The sequence below is a fragment of the Thalassophryne amazonica genome, chromosome 1 (genome assembly GCF_902500255.1).
Source record: "Thalassophryne amazonica chromosome 1, fThaAma1.1, whole genome shotgun sequence".
In the NCBI taxonomy this organism is placed as follows: domain Eukaryota; kingdom Metazoa; phylum Chordata; class Actinopteri; order Batrachoidiformes; family Batrachoididae; genus Thalassophryne; species Thalassophryne amazonica.
In genome coordinates this window covers 95,515,127-95,534,643 of record NC_047103.1, presented here as the reverse complement: position 1 = coordinate 95,534,643, position 19,517 = coordinate 95,515,127, and the positions used below count along the sequence as shown (strand labels likewise).

Here is a 19,517-nt window from a genome sequence, read left to right as displayed (position 1 = left end):
TCTCTGGTTTGACGACACAAACTTGAACTCTTTGGCATGAATGCCAGGTGTTATGTTTGGAGGAAATAAAGCACCATCTGTGGGGATGTTTTTCAGTTGCAGGAATTGTGAGACTAGTCAGGATTGAGGGAAAGATGAATGCAGCAATGTACAGAGACATCCTGGATGAAAACCTGCTCCAGACCACCCTTGCCCTCAGACTGGGACAACGGTTCATCCTTCAGCAGGACAATGACCCTAAACACACAGCCAAGATATCAAAGGAGTAGCTTCAGAACAATTCTGTGAATGTCCTTGACTGGCTCAGCCAGAGCCCAAACCTGAATCTGATTGAACATCTCTGGAGAAATCTCAGATCTGCACCGACGCTCCCCATCGAACCTGATGGAGCTTGAGAGGTGGTGCAATGAGGAATGGGCAAAACTACCCAAAGATAGGTGCACCAAACTTGTGACATCACATTCAAGTTGACTTGAGGCTGTAATTGCTGCCAAAGGTGCATCAACAAAATATTGAGCAAAGACTGTGAATACATACACTGTAAAAAAAAGGAAAAAAAAATGTTTTTACAGGAAAACACTGGCAGCAGTGGTTTGCAGGGAATTCCTGTAAAAAATACAGCAGCACAGTAGATAACTTTACAGACATAATATGTAAATGGATTTACAGTGAATGAACCACGGCTGACTCACATTAAAAAACTGTTAAATCTACAAAAAAAGAGAGCCTAGTCTGAGTATCATATCGCATTAAAATTAAAAGAACCAAAGCATGCAAGGATTATGACTGAACAGAAGTACTTAGACTATCGATAATAATTTCTTATAGGCCTACTCCCTAGCCTACTCTACAAGCTGCAAATAGCCTACCTGTAGCCTATAGGCCTACCTGAATTTGCATTGTTTCATCAATCATGTTAAAGTTAGGCTACAGCATAAACTTGTAAAGTGACTTACATATAATTCTTGTATTTTTAAAAACAACTGACTAAAACTATAGGTTTTACAATATTTGCATGTCAATTTACCACAACTGTTTTCTCAGTATAGTATAGTATAGTATTTCTCAGTTTTTGTTACAAATAGTTGTAGTTTCAACAAATACATTTGATTAGAATCACATATTGTTGTTGTACATCTAACAAAAACATTCTGTTTAAGAGACATTCCAGAATTAGAGGACATTTGCTGTCCCCCACCTGATATTTCAATCAATCAATCAATTTTTTTATATAGCGCCAAATCACAACAAACAGTTGCCCCAAGGCGCTTTATATTGTAAGGCAAGGCCATACAATAATTATGTAAAACCCCAACGGTCAAAACGACCCCCTGTGAGCAAGCACTTGGCTACAGTGGGAAGGAAAAACTCCCTTTTAACAGGAAGAAACCTCCAGCAGAACCAGGCTCAGGGAGGGGCAGTCTTCTGCTGGGACTGGTTGGGGCTGAGGGAGAGAAGCAGGAAAAAGACATGCTGTGGAGGGGAGCAGAGATCGATCACTAATGATTAAATGCAGAGTGGTGCATACAGAGCAAAAAGAGGAAAGAAACAGTGCATCATGGGAACCCCCCAGCAGTCTACGTCTATAGCAGCATAACTAAGGGATGGTTCAGGGTCACCTGATCCAGCCCTAACTATAAGCTTTAGCAAAAAGGAAAGTTTTAAGCCTAATCTTAAAAGTAGAGAGGGTGTCTGTCTCCCTGATCTGAATTGGGAGCTGGTTCCACAGGAGAGGAGCCTGAAAGCTGAAGGCTCTGCCTCCCATTCTACTCTTACAAACCCTAGGAACTACAAGTAAGCCTGCAGTCTGAGAGCGAAGCGCTCTATTGGGGTGATATGGTACTATGAGGTCCCTAAGATAAGATGGGACCTGATTATTCAAAACCTTATAAGTAAGAAGAAGAATTTTAAATTCTATTCTAGAATTAACAGGAAGCCAATGAAGAGAGGCCAATATGGGTGAGATATGCTCTCTCCTTCTAGTCCCCGTCAGTACTCTAGCTGCAGCATTTTGAATTAACTGAAGGCTTTTTAGGGAACTTTTAGGACAACCTGATAATAATGAATTACAATAGTCCAGCCTAGAGGAAATAAATGCATGAATTAGTTTTTCAGCATCACTCTGAGACAAGACCTTTCTGATTTTAGAGATATTGCGTAAATGCAAAAAAGCAGTCCTACATATTTGTTTAATATGCGCTTTGAATGACATATCCTGATCAAAAATGACTCCAAGATTTCTCACAGTATTACTAGAGGTCAGGGTAATGCCATCCAGAGTAAGGATCTGGTTAGACACCATGTTTCTAAGATTTGTGGGGCCAAGTACAATAACTTCAGTTTTATCTGAGTTTAAAAGCAGGAAATTAGAGGTCATCCATGTCTTTATGTCTGTAAGACAATCCTGCAGTTTAGCTAATTGGTGTGTGTCCTCTGGCTTCATGGATAGATAAAGCTGGGTATCATCTGCGTAACAATGAAAATTTAAGCAATACCGTCTAATAATACTGCCTAAGGGAAGCATGTATAAAGTGAATAAAATTGGTCCTAGCACAGAACCTTGTGGAACTCCATAATTAACTTTAGTCTGTGAAGAAGATTCCCCATTTACATGAACAAATTGTAATCTATTAGACAAATATGATTCAAACCACCGCAGCGCAGTGCCTTTAATACCTATGGCATGCTCTAATCTCTGTAATAAAATTTATGGTCAACAGTATCAAAAGCAGCACTGAGGTCTAACAGAACAAGCACAGAGATGAGTCCACTGTCCGAGGCCATAAGAAGATCATTTGTAACCTTCACTAATGCTGTTTCTGTACTATGATGAATTCTAAAACCTGACTGAAACTCTTCAAATAGACCATTCCTCTGCAGATGATCAGTTAGCTGTTTTACAACTACCCTTTCAAGAATTTTTGAGAGAAAAGGAAGGTTGGAGATTGGCCTATAATTAGCTAAGATAGCTGGGTCAAGTGATGGCTTTTTAAGCAATGGTTTAATTACTGCCACCTTAAAAGCCTGTGGTACATAGCCAACTAACAAAGATAGATTGATCATATTTAAGATCGAAGCATTAAATAATGGTAGGGCTTCCTTGAGCAGCCTGGTAGGAACGGGGTCTAATAAACATGTTGATGGTTTGGATGAAGTAACTAATGAAAATAACTCAGACAGAACAATCGGAGAGAAAGAGTCTAACCAAATACCGGCATCACTGAAAGCAGCCAAAGATAACGATACGTCTTGGGATGGTTATATGAGTAATTTTTTCTCTAATAGTTAAAATTTTGTTAGCAAAGAAAGTCATGAAGTCATTACTAGTTAAAGCTAATGGAATACTCAGCTCAATAGAGCTCTGACTCTTTGTCAGCCTGGCTACAGTGCTGAAAAGAAACCTGGGGTTGTTCTTATTTTCTTCAATTAGTGATGAGTAGAAAGATGTCCTAGCTTTACGGAGGGCTTTTTTATAGAGCAACAGACTCTTTTTCCAGGCTAAGTGAAGATCTTCTAAATTAGTGAGACGCCATTTCCTCTCCAACTTACGGGTTATCTGCTTTAAGCTACGAGTTTGTGAGTTATACCACGGAGTCAGACACTTCTGATTTAAAGCTCTCTTTCTCAGAGGAGCTACAGCATCCAAAGTTGTCTTCAATGACGATGTAAAACTATTGACGAGATACTCTATCTCTCTATATTTAAAATACTTTAGTCCAAAATAACAAAATATATCACATAACCTGCCAATTAAACTGTCATAAAGCAAAATATATTAATTTGCTGGAAAGAAATTGTGTCTTTACATAATTAAATATCAGGTTTTTCTCTTGTCCCTCCTCCTGGTGACAAGCTTTTACATCATTTTTAATATCTAAAATAAGTCTTGAATTAATTGTCTTCTGTTGTATTTTCATTACATGAATCTACTGTACCTGTAAAAACAACAACAAAAAAAGAATAAAACATATTTTGAATACTATTCATTGTGCTTTGAAGTTGTGTCCCTTAATGTGCACGCAACCCTGTTACCATACCATTTTTGCCTGGCTGATGAAGGGTTAAAATATTATGTCATATTACAAACAGAAAATTACATCATCCAAACATAGACCAAAGGTGAGTGCCCTCTTGCATCTTTGACATATTTTCAAACTTTTCTGGGTTAACTGAGTGCGTAAAGCTAAACCACTCAACCCTGTTACTCACAGTTTAAGAATAATGTTGAATAATTTCAATTTTTATTTTCTGTTTTTGTAAAATTAAACTGGTTGCTGACCTTGGTAAAATAGCTAAATTAAGCAGCTAGCTTTTGTTCATTAGGTAGATGCTGTATTAGCACTGATTTGCAACCCTGTTACATGCAACCCTGTTACTAAAATTATATAACATGGTTATTATCATAGTTAACAGGGTGTTTATGGTTAAAGATGTTTAGTTAAATGATGAAAATGAATTTATTTGTGTACTTTTTTGTATTTACATATGAATATCTTTTATATTATTAAAAATATTTACATATTTTACATATTTAAAATAAATAGCCAGAATTTACATGTTTCTTCAGATAGAACAGCATAATTACTGCATAGTGTGCCACAATACATGTTGAGATCAAATAACATCTGAAAATAAATTAATTTTGGTTAGATTGTCATGATTATTTATAATTATTATTATTATTATTTGCAATAGATAGGCCTAATATGAGTATTTCAAATTATGTATATATATATATATATATATATATATATATATATATATATATATATATATATATATATATATATATATATATATATATATATATATATATATATATATATATATATATGCAACAATGCAACAAAAGACTGGGAAAGTTGATGAATACTCAAAGAACACCGAATTGGAAACAGGTGAGCATCATGATTGGGAAAAAAGGAGCATCCCCAAAAGTCTCAGCCGTTCACAAGCAAAGATGGGGTGAGGATCACCACTTTGAGAACAACTGCGTGAAAAAATAGTCCAACAGTTTAAAAATAATGTTTCTCAATGTTCAATAGCAAGGAATTTAGGGATTCCATCATCTACAGTCCATAATATAATCAGAAGATTCAGAGAATCTGGAGAACTTTCTACATGTAAGCTGCAAGGCCGAAAACCAACATTGAATGCCCATGACCTTTGATCCCTCAGGCGAAGGAGGATGGAGAGGAACAGAATCAGAGTTCCCCTTCTATTATTATTTTTATTAGTAAATGAGAACTGTTTTGTTGTTTTTCTTTTATTTGGGGTTACCAAAACTTTTCGGCACATGCTATGTGCATGCAGAGTCACACGCCAGCCAAAGTACCAAAGTTGGCAGCCCTGGTGTTGTCTGGGGGGAGGTGTGCTAAGGGAAGGAGAGATGTCTGCAGTGAGGGAGAGGGTGGGGGGGGGGGGGGGGGGCATGGACTGGTGAACCGGTTGAAGAAGTTGTTAAGTTCGTTCACACTCTTCATTGTCTCCCTGTGTCTCTGGTCTTGTTTTGTTCTCTTGGTCTGGTTTTGTTATGGCCTGTGATAATAAATGGACTGCATTTATGGGTGATTCTTTAACTACGGGCACTATTGGCCTTGTAAATGTAATTTCCACCACACCATTACCTTACAATATAAAGCGCCTTGGGGCAACTGTTTGTTGTGATTTGGCACTATATACATGTGCTCTGATGTCACTGTTTATCTCCATAGAAACTACCCAATCAATCTTTCATACAAACTGTTTAAAGGGACATTACAGTGTTGTGGTGGAAATTACGGCAATGGTGTGGGACAACTACATTTTGTTTAAAAAAAATCACAACAGTTGTATGACATTGAATACCCCAATTATGTTTTGATTATTTTACTGATATTTTATTCAGAGATATTTTAAAACATTAGAAAAAATGTTTCTTTACCATTCATTTTTATCATTGAAGATCAAAAGTCTGGGTGTGGGACAAGTACAAAACGGCAATATTTGCATATAATGATGCTGAAAAAAGGTGAAAAAGTCATCATAGACTACTAGAACAAAGTTCTTAACACACTGATTGTAAAGATAACTATAAAAGTGTGAAATTTCCCTTTTTTTCTGTTTTTCATACAATACGATCAAAGGACATAATAAGTGCCCATAGCCTAAGAATCACCCTTATATAGTGCTGTTCCATCTGCATCAGACGCTCAAAGCACTTTACAATAATGCCTCACATTCACCCTGATGTCATTGTGCTGCCATACAAGGCACTCACTATACAGCGGGAGCAACTAGGGGATTAAGGACCTTGCCCAAGGGCCCTTAGTGATGTGATGGTTTTCAGACCTTCCCAGAACTCCTTCATGCTGTTTTGTTTCAGCTTCTGCTCCACCTTCCATCCTGTAGCTGTCTTTTGCTTCCCTCAAGCATTGTTTCACCTCCCGCTGTGCTGCCTTCATCGCTTCCATGTCTCTGCTTCTGAAGGCGGACTTCTGCCTGTTGTGGACAGCTTTGACTTCCTGCATAACACATGGTTTGTTGTTAGGGTAAAGGCCCACTTACACGAGCACGCCTTTGCCTCAAGCAACAGCACGACCTGTGTTGTGACGATCCCACCTGCTGTGTTCCCAGCTGGACGCCATTCTTTGTTCCACTGGCTGCCATATACACACGTGGACGCTGTGTATATAAAATAATTATTTCGTGGCAGATTAATATTTTTTTTTTCTGCAAATTAGCCGTTGAAAACGGCTCTAATCACTTCCTAATCACAGAAGAGGCTGCAACCGGAGCCGTTCGCGCACGAACCTAAAGTCCCTTTCACATTGGCGTATTCATAGAGCTGGGTATTGCAGCGTTGTGTTTCATTTAAATACGCCCGAAATGCGCACTTACTCAGCCTTTTTTTGTGTTTGTTTCATACTTGCAGCTGCGTGTGTTCACTTTTTTAATATGTGCACACAGTCGCGTGTACCATGCCGCTATTTAAACCCAGTTCACTCCTGCCGGCTGTGCAGAACACATCACTGCACTTGGAAAACAGTGGACTGTATCAAGAGGTTTTTACAGTTGCATTACTGCCAAGATCAGGGTGTTTGATGAGCGCACGACATGCAGCAAGTGCGCTTTTATTTTAAAGTCACAGGTTTGATCAGACCTGTTTGATCAGACCTGATCGATCAGGGCGTTTGATGAGCACACCGACATGCAGCGAGAGCGCTTTTATTTTAAAGTCACAGGTTTGATCAGAGCTGATCGATCAGGGCGTTTGATGAGCGCACCAACATGCAGCGAGTGCGCTTTTATTTTAAAGTCACAGGTTTGATCAGACACAGAGAGAGAGAGTGACAGACGGAGAGAGAGAGAGACAGAGTGAGAGTGAGGGAGAGCGCGCGCGAGAGAGAGCGAGCGACCTGCTGTTTCTGTTGTGTTTCTGGATTTCTGAGTTGAGGTTCGATTCCCTGTTCTGAGCACACAGGTGGTGTGGGCTGTGTGATCATGTTCTCATGTTCTCAGCTGATTCCTATGGATGCAGCACTCAGTTTTTGGTTGTGTACAGAAGCGGAGTGTTGCACAGACTTACATGCAGTAACGCTGTGCTGCACAGACCTGCTTCAAACTGTGTCCAGCGCTCTACGCCAAAGAAAATTAAACATGTTTAATTTCTTCCATCCTACGCGCGTAGCCCTCAACATACTGCTGCGTAGGGGGAAAAAAACTCGACGTAGAGCTGCTAAAAGTGGGCGTAGAGCTGCTCAACTCAGCGTAGACTATACGCCACTATGAGCAGCTCTACGAATACGCCAATATGAAAGGGGCTTAACTACCTGCAGAAAGGAATTTGAGCCATTTAAAAAGGTAATTATTTGTCTTGTTTACATTGTCATGGCTTGATAAAACAGTTGTGTGTTTTTCCTTCTTGTTTGCAGCTGTTAAAGTATGTTTATAACAGATTTATCTTCTTGTTATAATCGTTCAGACAAGCTGCGCTCTGATGCGATCCACTGACATGACCACTCGCTCTGCTCACTTCTTTACTCCACTTGACAAGCTGCACGTCATGTTGGCGATTAGATCGTGTGACATAGCATGACATTTGTGTATGAAAGATTTTTTGAACATTTCAAAATTCTCTGTGCACAATAGCACGCACCGGCGCCCCTCTGGCATCCTGTCTGCACCCATTAAAGATGAGTTTACTCTCCAGCATGACACATCAGGACACAGGTTGTGATGTGTCGTGAAGCAAAGGCATGCTCTTGTCAGTGGGCCTTAAGAGCAGACAGTCTTGGTTTTGCAGACCACGTCTGCACAGAAGTTAAGATAATCCATCAGAGAGTGTGTCAGCTCCTCCATGTCCTCACCATGCAGGTTGATCAGTTCATCCCAGACCGTGGTGTTGTTGCAGTCTCTCAGAGCACTTTCTATTTCAGGGGACCACCTCCTGAGCGAGTGGTTACCAGCTGCCTTTGGACCAGGGGGGTGTACTGTGGCTGTAGGTGGACTAGGTTGTGGTCAGACTTCCCTAAAGGGGGGCGGGGTGTGACTCCCTATGCATCCCTCACATTAACATACAGTTTGGCAATTTCCCTGTCATTTCTTGTTGGACAGTCCACAACCTGGTGAAAAGCAGCCAAAGTAGAGTCCAAAGTTGCATGGTTAAAATCCCCAGAAACGCGCATCAGTGTCTCAGGGTGCTCTGTCTGCAGCCTTGCTGTGACAGTGTGACTTTCCTCAAATACACTGGCTGCGTCCACTCTCGGAGGGTAAACACAGATGGTGATCACGTGACTAAGCTCCCTCGATAGATAGTATGGTCGCAGGCTAACAGCTCGCAGCTCAAGGTCCCCGGCAGCACAAGACCATCTTTACTGTGATGTGTCCTGAGTCGCACCAGCAGTTGTTAATGTGCCAGTTGCTGATGCAGCTGTCTATTAATATAATATAATGCAATAATATGTATACAAATCATGTGCAATATTAATCTGTCTACAAATCATGTGCAATAACAACTTGTTTATAAATTCCAGCACTAGTGTCACCTTATCACATCCAAACCTTACTTCACATATTGTAAATAAGATGCTCCTATTTTTTAATTCCAATCACACACACACACATATATATATACGAGTATATATATATATATATATATATATATATATATATATATATATATATATATATATATATATATATATATATATATATAATTTTTATTTCCACTTCATTTCCTTAATTTATTGTATTGTTACAAGTATTATCATTGCTTTATCTTTGCACACGCTATTTGATGCACAATTTTTCTACTCGCACTCATCTTGTGTTTATTAAGAGCTGACGTAACGTGAATTTCTCCATTGTGAGATCAATAAAGTCTTATCTCTTATCTTATCTCATTAAATGCAGTGACAGGCATCATTCTAATCGGTTTATTGCATGTTATGCTTAAAACTTGCCTTGACTAATTAAGAGACGTTATACCCTTTTGTAACCTGAGCCTTTGTGCTCACATTGTTCACCCTGCAAATAGAAAAGTGCAACTTCAGAAAGTTAAGATGGTGCCAAAAAACCTACAAGGTTTTGCATGAAAAACCCTACTTGTTTTCATGCAAAACCCTTTGCAGATTCCCAGTTTAATCTGCATGAGGGGCTGCACAATCTTTAAGCTATAACTGAAAAATAATTAAACAATGAAAATTAAATTAAAAATTATTAAATAATAAAATAAATAAATAATCAATTAAATAATCAAACAGTGGTCAGTCAAGTTTTAACTTCAGTGATCTGCAGAGGCATTTTGTGCAAATGCTTCTATAGGCTGCACTGTTGGGGTTTGGCCAACAGAGGGAGGCAAACACAAACATACTATGTTGTAATCACTGTGTGGGATTTTCTTCCTGACGTTCCATCCTAATTGTATTTGGTGGCTGTGATCTTGTTTGGTAATGGGATGGTCGGGTGCGCGATTACTTTGTCTCTGTCTAAGTTAATAATTGCTCGCTGCCTTAATGTCATCACAATATAAATCAAATGGACTAATGTGGAGCCTGAGCTGAATTAATGATCTCATTATGAACCCTCTGAGGAGATTTTAATGTGAATCACATTACGTGTGGAGTTCTTTTTAAAAGTAAGTCCCTTCAGCTGCTCCCTTGTTTGCCACAGCAAATCCAAGGTGGATCTGCATGTTGAATTGGCACAAGTTTTACAGGTGCCCTTCTTGGCGCAACTCCACATTACATGGAGAAATGTGGCAGGGGTGGGGTGAGCACTTGGCCACACAATTTTCAAACACAACTATCCAAACACCCCAATGACACATGCACCATTTGCACAAATGTGTACCAGCTCTTTATCAGCTTGAACTGCGTGGGGTTAAATGTAGGCCAAATATCCATTTACACTCACTGTTTCAAGAGTTCATTCAAATCGAGATCATGAACGTTTTCTTGTGCATGTCATCTTATGCCGTGTTGTTCTCCAGTGGATCAACATTTTACCAATTTACACTGAAGATGATAAAGCACATATCATCGCAATCAACAAAATTAAGACATATTTTAATGATCAAATAAGAATACGGTCATGTTAGAACATCTAGAAAAAAAACTGTCCAATGTGGTAGGGACGGCAAAGTAGTGAAAAATGAGTGTGGTTTAGATGGCAGTAACTAGCTAAAGTTATCATGGTTAGTTAATGTTTTAAAAACAGGCTACTGTAAGAAAGCTAACTTCAGTTTTGGCACGGTAACATAGTTTAAAATTTAAACAAATTTTTAAAGCAAGTCACTTACTTACACTTACTTATTTATTAAAGCACGTTAAATTGTACAATTTTGCACTAGAAAGTGCTAGATAAAGTTATTATCTTCAGGTCAAGTAATGTTAGGGAGCATGACCTGTTGCCATGTCAGCACATCCACCACACAACACTACTACCGTACTTTGAGTCTCAGGGCCCAGTCACACGGCACACGATAGCTGAAGAAAGGAAAAAAAAGTCACAAAGTCACACATCATCGAGAAAAGGTGGACGAATGATCCTGCACTTATCCCATCACCGAAAAACCTGCGATTCAAGAACACATAAAGGAACGACACAAAGGCAAAACTAACAAAAGAAAAACAAAGCGAACGTTGACCTTGACGCTTTAAACAAAATCGATGACGTGACTTGACAGCGGGTACGAGACTGAGCGCAGCTAGCCTGTGCTCATGTCTACAGCACCTGCAGGTGTGGTATCTGGTTGTCTTGAGAACAAATTTGTCTTCACAACAACATGTGCACACACGCACGTTCCAGCCACAGACAGCTGGAATGTGTGGAAATAGTTACAGTAGTTGATAAACGTTCTTTGCGCTATTGTTTCTGTATGAAAATGTTGCTTTTCGTGCCACACGTGGACGAGTCACGTGCAGCTCGTCTGAGCTTGTTATTGAGCCGTTCAGATATCGTCAGTGTTCTTGCAAGATGTGGGAGTTGGGAGGCTGGACGAAGTTGGACAACAATCAAACGGAACGCTGATGGTACGGGAACTACACAAACGATAAGGAACCGTCAAGACAGAAAGCAAAACAAATACGGATGAATTGAGGTTGTCGTCAGATTCGTTCAAATTTTTCAACAGTTTGAAAATTCTGACGAAGCGCCAGCTACAGGGACAAAGTTGGAGGATGGTTAAACAATGTCTCCAAAAGTCAAACTAAGTCCAAATTTCTTGTTTCATTTTAGCATTGGTGTCCTTCGTTAATTCCGTGTGACCGAGGCTTTAGATCAGGGGTGGCCAAGTTCGGTCTTCAAGAGCCACCTTCCTGACACTCTTAGTTGTCTCCCTGCTCCAACACACCTGAATCCAATGAAAGGCTCACGAGCCTTTCATTGAGACACCTAAGATTGTCAGGAAGGTGGCTCTCGAGGACCGAACTTGGCCACCCCTGCTTTAGATGGCAACCACCCAGGCAGACAACTGATCCATCATCACCACTAAAAGTAACAGCCATGTATAAATGGGTGGCCTTCTCCAGCCACTGTGCCACATGCCGGAGCATACCCTAGCAAAAAGAAGCTTAAAAGCAGCATACCTCTTTAATCTAGAAAGTAGTGAGTGTAGGTTCCGGAGCACAGCGGTGTTTTGCTGTATCTGTTAATTTTGGCTCTCTGTTGGGACTGTTTACACAGAGACTGCTACCTGCTGCTTTGGACTTTGAACTAATAGTCTTTTTCAAGACTTTTTTACTTTTTTACCTTTTTATTTTTTTTTATTTTTTTTTTTTTTACTTTTTTACTTGACTCTACTGGTGGTCGGCTCTCACTGCGGTATTGTATCACTTCTTGTTCCGGAGCACAGCGGTGTTTTTCTGTATCTGTTAGCTGTTTGATCTGCGCAGTTAGATTGATCTAGTTATCTAGATTACGATTTGTTTCCCAGTGTAATCTTTACGTGCCTTAACTAAAGCACTCCTTCTGCTGAATCACCTCTAAATTATTTACACATTATTCGCTTTGCGTGTTTTTAGGAATCCGCTAGCTTAGCGTAGCTACTAGCTCTTAGCCGATTTAGCATGGCGGCTTCTCCTGTCTCTCCCGCACTTTTCTGCTCTGGGTGTGAAATGTTTAGTTATTCCTCGGCCTCCTTTAGCAGTAATGGTACTTGTAATAAGTGTAGCTTATTCGTAGCTTTGGAGGCCAGGCTGGGCGAATTGGAGACTCGGCTCCGCACCGTGGAAAATTCTACAGCTAGCAAGGCCCCTGTAGTCGGTGCGGACCAAGGTAGCTTAGCCGCCGTTAGTTCCCCCCTGGCAGATCCCGAGCAGCCGGGAAAGCAGGCCGACTGGGTGACTGTGAGGAGGAAGCGTAGCCCTAAACAGAAGCCCCGTGTACACCGCCAACCCGTTCACATCTTTAACCGTTTTTCCCCACTCGACGATACACCCGCCGAGGATCAAACTCTGGTTATTGGCGACTCTGTTTTGAGAAATGTGAAGTTAGCGACACCAGCAACCATAGTCAATTGTCTTCCGGGGGCCAGAGCAGGCGACATTGAAGGAAATTTGAAACTGCTGGTTAAGGCTAAGCGTAAATTGGTAAGATTGTAATTCACGTCGGCAGTAATGACACCCGGTTACGCCAATCGGAGGTCACTAAAATTAACATTGAATCGGTGTGTAACTTTGCAAAAACAATGTCGGACTCTGTAGTTTTCTCTGGGCCCCTCCCCAATCAGACCGGGAGTGACATGTTTAGCCGCATGTTCTCCTTGAATTGCTGGCTGTCTGAGTGGTGTCCAAAAAATGAGGTGGGCTTCATAGATAATTGGCAAAGCTTCTGGGGAAAACCTGGTCTTGTTAGGAGAGACGGCAGCCATCCCACTTTGGATGGAGCAGCTCTCATTTCTAGAAATCTGGCCAATTTTCTTAAATCCTCCAAACCGTGACTATCCAGGGTTGGGACCAGGAAGCAGAGTTGTAGTCTTACACACCTCTCTGCAGCTTCTCTCCCCCTGCCATCCCCTCATTACCCCATCCCCGTAGAGACGGTGCCTGCTCCCAGACTACCAATAACCAGCAAAAATCTATTTAAGCATAAAAATTCAAAAAGAAAAAATAATATAGCACCTTCAACTGCACCACAGACTAAAACAGTTAAATGTGGTCTATTAAACATTAGGTCTCTCTCTTCTAAGTCCCTGTTGGTAAATGATATAATAATTGATCAACATATTGATTTATTCTGCCTAACAGAAACCTGGTTACAGCAGGATGAATATGTTAGTTTAAATGAGTCAACACCCCCGAGTCACACTAACTGTCAGAATGCTCGTAGCACGGGCCGGGGTGGAGGATTAGCAGCAATCTTCCATTCCAGCTTATTAATTAATCCAAAACCCAGACAGAGCTTTAATTCATTTGAAAGCTTGTCTCTTAGTCTTGTCCATCCAAATTGGAAGTCCCAAAAACCAGTTTTATTTGTTATTATCTATCGTCCACCTGGTCGTTACTGTGAGTTTCTCTGTGAATTTTCAGACCTTTTGTCTGACTTAGTGCTTAGCTCAGATAAGATAATTATAGTGGGCGATTTTAACATCCACACAGATGCTGAGAATGACAGCCTCAACACTGCATTTAATCTATTATTAGACTCTATTGGCTTTGCTCAAAAAGTAAATGAGTCCACCCACCACTTTAATCATATCTTAGATCTTGTTCTGACTTATGGTATGGAAATAGAAGACTTAACAGTATTCCCTGATAACTCCCTTCTGTCTGATCATTTCTTAATAACATTTACATTTACTCTGATGGACTACCCAGCAGTGGGGAATAAGTTTCATTACACTAGAAGTCTTTCAGAAAGCGCTGTAACTAGGTTTAAGGATATGATTCCTTCTTTATGTTCTCTAATGCCATATACCAACACAGTGCAGAGTAGCTACCTAAACTCTGTAAGGGAGATAGAGTATCTCGTCAATAGTTTTACATCCTCATTGAAGACAACTTTGGATGCTGTAGCTCCTCTGAAAAAGAGAGCTTTAAATCAGAAGTGTCTGACTCCGTGGTATAACTCACAAACTCGTAGCTTAAAGCAGATAACCCGTAAGTTGGAGAGGAAATGGCGTCTCACTAATTTAGAAGATCTTCACTTAGCCTGGAAAAAGAGTCTGTTGCTCTATAAAAAAGCCCTTCGTAAAGCTAGGACATCTTTCTACTCATCACTAATTGAAGAAAATAAGAACAACCCCAGGTTTCTTTTCAGCACTGTAGCCAGGCTGACAAAGAGTCAGAGCTCTATTGAGCTGAGTATTCCATTAACTTTAACTAGTAATGACTTCATGACTTTCTTTGCTAACAAAATTTTAACTATTAGAGAAAAAATTACTCATAACCATCCCAAAGACGTATCGTTATCTTTGGCTGCTTTCAGTGATGCCGGTATTTGGTTAGACTCTTTCTCTCCGATTGTTCTGTCTGAGTTATTCTCATTAGTTACTTCATCCAAACCATCAACATGTTTATTAGACCCCATTCCTACCAGGCTGCTCAAGGAAGCCCTACCATTATTTAATGCTTCGATCTTAAATATGATCAATCTATCTTTGTTAGTTGGCTATGTACCACAGGCTTTTAAGGTGGCAGTAATTAAACCATTACTTAAAAAGCCATCACTTGACCCAGCTATCTTAGCTAATTATAGGCCAATCTCCAACCTTCCTTTTCTCTCAAAAATTCTTGAAAGGGTAGTTGTAAAACAGCTAACTGATCATCTGCAGAGGAATGGTCTATTTGAAGAGTTTCAGTCAGGTTTTAGAATTCATCATAGTACAGAAACAGCATTAGTGAAGGTTACAAATGATCTTCTTATGGCCTCGGACAGTGGACTCATCTCTGTGCTTGTTCTGTTAGATCTCAGTGCTGCTTTTGATACTGTTGACCATAAAATTTTATTACAGAGATTAGAGCATGCCATAGGTATTAAAGGCACTGCGCTGCGGTGGTTTGAATCATATTTGTCTAATAGATTACAATTTGTTCATGTAAATGGGGAATCTTCTTCACAGACTAAAGTTAATTATGGAGTTCCACAAGGTTCTGTGCTAGGACCAATTTTATTCACTTTATACATGCTTCCCTTAGGCAGTATTATTAGACGGTATTGCTTAAATTTTCATTGTTACGCAGATGATACCCAGCTTTATCTATCCATGAAGCCAGAGGACACACACCAATTAGCTAAACTGCAGGATTGTCTTACAGACATAAAGACATGGATGACCTCTAATTTCCTGCTTTTAAACTCAGATAAAACTGAAGTTATTGTACTTGGCCCCACAAATCTTAGAAACATGGTGTCTAACCAGATCCTTACTCTGGATGGCATTACCCTGACCTCTAGTAATACTGTGAGAAATCTTGGAGTCATTTTTGATCAGGATATGTCATTCAAAGTGCATATTAAACAAATATGTAGGACTGCTTTTTTGCATTTACGCAATATCTCTAAAATCAGAAAGGTCTTGTCTCAGAGTGATGCTGAAAAACTAATTCATGCATTTATTTCCTCTAGGCTGGACTATTGTAATTCATTATTATCAGGTTGTCCTAAAAGTTCCCTAAAAAGCCTTCAGTTAATTCAAAATGCTGCAGCTAGAGTACTGACGGGGACTAGAAGGAGAGAGCATATCTCACCCATATTGGCCTCTCTTCATTGGCTTCCTGTTAATTCTAGAATAGAATTTAAAATTCTTCTTCTTACTTATAAGGTTTTGAATAATCAGGTCCCATCTTATCTTAGGGACCTCGTAGTACCATATTACCCCAATAGAGCGCTTCGCTCTCAGACTGCAGGCTTACTTGTAGTTCCTAGGGTTTGTAAGAGTAGAATGGGAGGCAGAGCCTTCAGCTTTCAGGCTCCTCTCCTGTGGAACCAGCTCCCAATTCAGATCAGGGAGACAGACACCCTCTCTACTTTTAAGATTAGGCTTAAAACTTTCCTTTTTGCTAAAGCTTATAGTTAGGGCTGGATCAGGTGACCCTGAACCATCCCTTAGTTATGCTGCTATAGACGTAGACTGCTGGGGGGTTCCCATGATGCACTGTTTCTTTTTCTTTTGCTCTGTATGCACCACTCTGCATTTAATCATTAGTGATCGATCTCTGCTCCCCTCCACAGCATGTCTTTTTCCTGGTTCTCTCCCTCAGCCCCAACCAGTCCCAGCAGAAGACTGCCCCTCCCTGAGCCTGGTTCTGCTGGAGGTTTCTTCCTGTTAAAAGGGAGTTTTTCCTTCCCACTGTAGCCAAGTGCTTGCTCACAGGGGGTCGTTTTGACCGTTGGGGTTTTACATAATTATTGTATGGCCTTGCCTTACAATATAAAGCGCCTTGGGGCAACTGTTTGTTGTGATTTGGCGCTATATAAAAAAAATTGATTGATTGATTGATTGATTTTCAATTTAGTTGGTAGGTACTTAATAGATTTTACTTAATACTGTACTTTAAGTACCTCTAAATTTTGTCAGGTTTCAGCCCCGGGGTGGTGTCATTTCTTATTTTTCCCCTTTCCATGGTTCAATTTTGTAGTGATTAGTTTTGTTTTTAGTTCGTCAGTTATTGTCTGCCGAGTATTTTGTAGTCTTTGGTTTTGTTTTCTGTTTATTATGTATTTTCTGTTCACCATACCTTAGTCATGTGATTTATTCAGGTGTAGTTTCTGTCCAGCTAGTGTTTTTCCATTGTGTTATGCTTTTGTTGCTGGTTTTAGTTTCTGCTTCTCGGTATGTAGTCATTAGTTGTATCATTCCTTTTTCTACGCTGTATATTGTTTTCTCGGATTTTGTTTTCTGTTCTTTAGTTATGCTGTTTAATCTATAGGTTACTTTGTTATGGTTATTGTCTTTTAGAATTTTAGCCATGTGTGGAGTTTAGTTTGTTATCTTATTTAGTCAATAATTTTTGTCACCGTTTGTATTTCTTTCACTTACACTCTTGCACCTGTCTTTTTGTCTCTGTTTTCCCCGTCTGTTCACTTACACTCTTGCACCTGCCTGTTTCATCTTTGTCTCTGTCTGCCACGATCACTCCCTCTTTCACTTGCCTCTCTTCCCGCCTCTTGGATTCACCTGACCACGTCTACCTTTCCAGAGCATTCCAACATGTGCATCTTGTTTCCCAAATTATATCACCTGTGTCATTAAAGCCCTTCACTTTCTCCACTCTCCTGCCAGTTTGTAGCAATCTTTGTATCCTCATTCCAGCCTTTTGCCGTAGTCCTGTTTTTTGCCACATTGTGTATTGACCTTGCTCTGTTTTTCGGACCTTGTTTATGCCCAGCCTATGTTACAGTTTCTCTATCTGTCTTTGAACCCAGCCTGCCTTTTGACCACATTTTCGCTTTGCACTTACCTGTACCTCTGCTTCACTGCCTGCCTTTCTGTGTACCGTACCCCAGCCAGGCCTAATGATAAAGATTATTTTTTACGTCTATCACTTTGTCTTTGAGTCTGCATTTTGTGCCCTCCCACTATCTGTGCCATGCATCCTCAAGCCGGGACAAATTTGTTTATGCTGACAAGTAAACCAAAAAAAGTGTCTGTACTTGGTGTACACTGAAAACTATGCAGAAAAATCTCAGTGTACATGGTGTATGCTGACAAATAGCATACAGAATAACCTAACTATACTTTGTGTATACTGACAAGTATACTTGTAAAAGGAAGTGTGTTTAGGTAACTTAAATCGCATGTTGCTGAACTGGTCTAAGGGGTTAGGGATGTTGTTTTGTGACAAAAGGGTCCTTGGATCAAATCCTGAATAGACTGTTATGTCATTGAAGACCCTTGGGTACTGTGTACTTTCATAAAGTAAAAAGTGGCCTCCAAGTATATAATTTCTTTGGCACTTATAAGTTCACTTTCACTGTAAAAACAAAACTGGCTGCATACTCAAAGTTTACTACTTATATTACTTATATTTGATGTATAGTTATAGTTATGTTTTTATAAATTAAAAAGTGGGCCAATTTTGTCCCACAAAGTATTGAAATGGTACACGGAGAAGTATAGCAGGGGTCACCAACCCTGGAGGGCACCTGTCCTGCATGTTTTCCACTTCTACCTCCTCAAGTCACACCTGATTTTTTTAAAAGTGCTGTTTTCCAGCTCCTGATTGGCTGAGCACACCTGATAGAGTTAATTACCTGGGAGTGGATCAGAGAGAGTTAGGAAACATGCAGGGCAGGGGCCCTCCAAGAACAGGGTTGGTGACCCCTGCTGTAAAGTGTATTTAGGATGTAAACTTAAGGTTTACATAAGTTGAACGGCACATGTTTTGCAATGATTGCCATGCTGACACAACTAAAGAAGTACGGGGGGCACAGGGTACCACAGGGTTTTAGGGTACCTAAAACTGGGGACCTACACACTGAGAAACAAGTAAGCTAACACTTGTGCTGCTGTACTGCCCAGATTAAGTATTCCACCTACACTGAGAAAGCCTCAGCATGAGGCTGGGATAGAAAGATACATCAGATACACTAAAACACAGCTACAATGTGACTTGAATCAGGAAAATCAGCGACCACTTTAATATTTTCTCTGCTTTGCTGTTGCTTAATGCTGATGAATTATACCTTAGGTGTAGTTTTTATTCTCCGACTGATTCTGCTTCTTTTTTTCCCCTCTCTGTCCGAGTGTGGATGACAGCATGATGTCACGCGCTGGATTTGACGACTACATACTTTCTGAAACGGACGTGGAACGGACTCTGCCACAGGAACAGGCCCACATGGCATGAGCACTGTTGGATGACCCCTGCCTGTGGACTGTACGCCTGCATGGACCTCTTATCAAATGCATCTTCTTTTGTTGTGTTATGTTCTGTTTTGTAAAACTTTGCAAAACCTTGTAACTGTTGGAATGACCTAAGCATTGGGTCACCCCTCTGAGTCTGATCTGCTTGAGGTTTCTTCCTCAATATCATCAGAGGGAGTTTTTCCTTACCACTGTCACCTGTGTGCTTGCTCTAGGGGTTGGTAAGGTT

The 19,517-nt window shown here is 40.2% G+C and overlaps 1 protein-coding gene across 1 annotated transcript in view; it reads right to left on the bottom strand.

Moving 5' to 3' along the window:
• Positions 1-19,517, bottom strand: part of LOC117512720 (collagen alpha-1(XXI) chain-like) — a 292,990-nt gene that overhangs the window by 94,835 nt on the left and 178,638 nt on the right. The gene's annotated exons all lie outside the window — the stretch shown is intronic.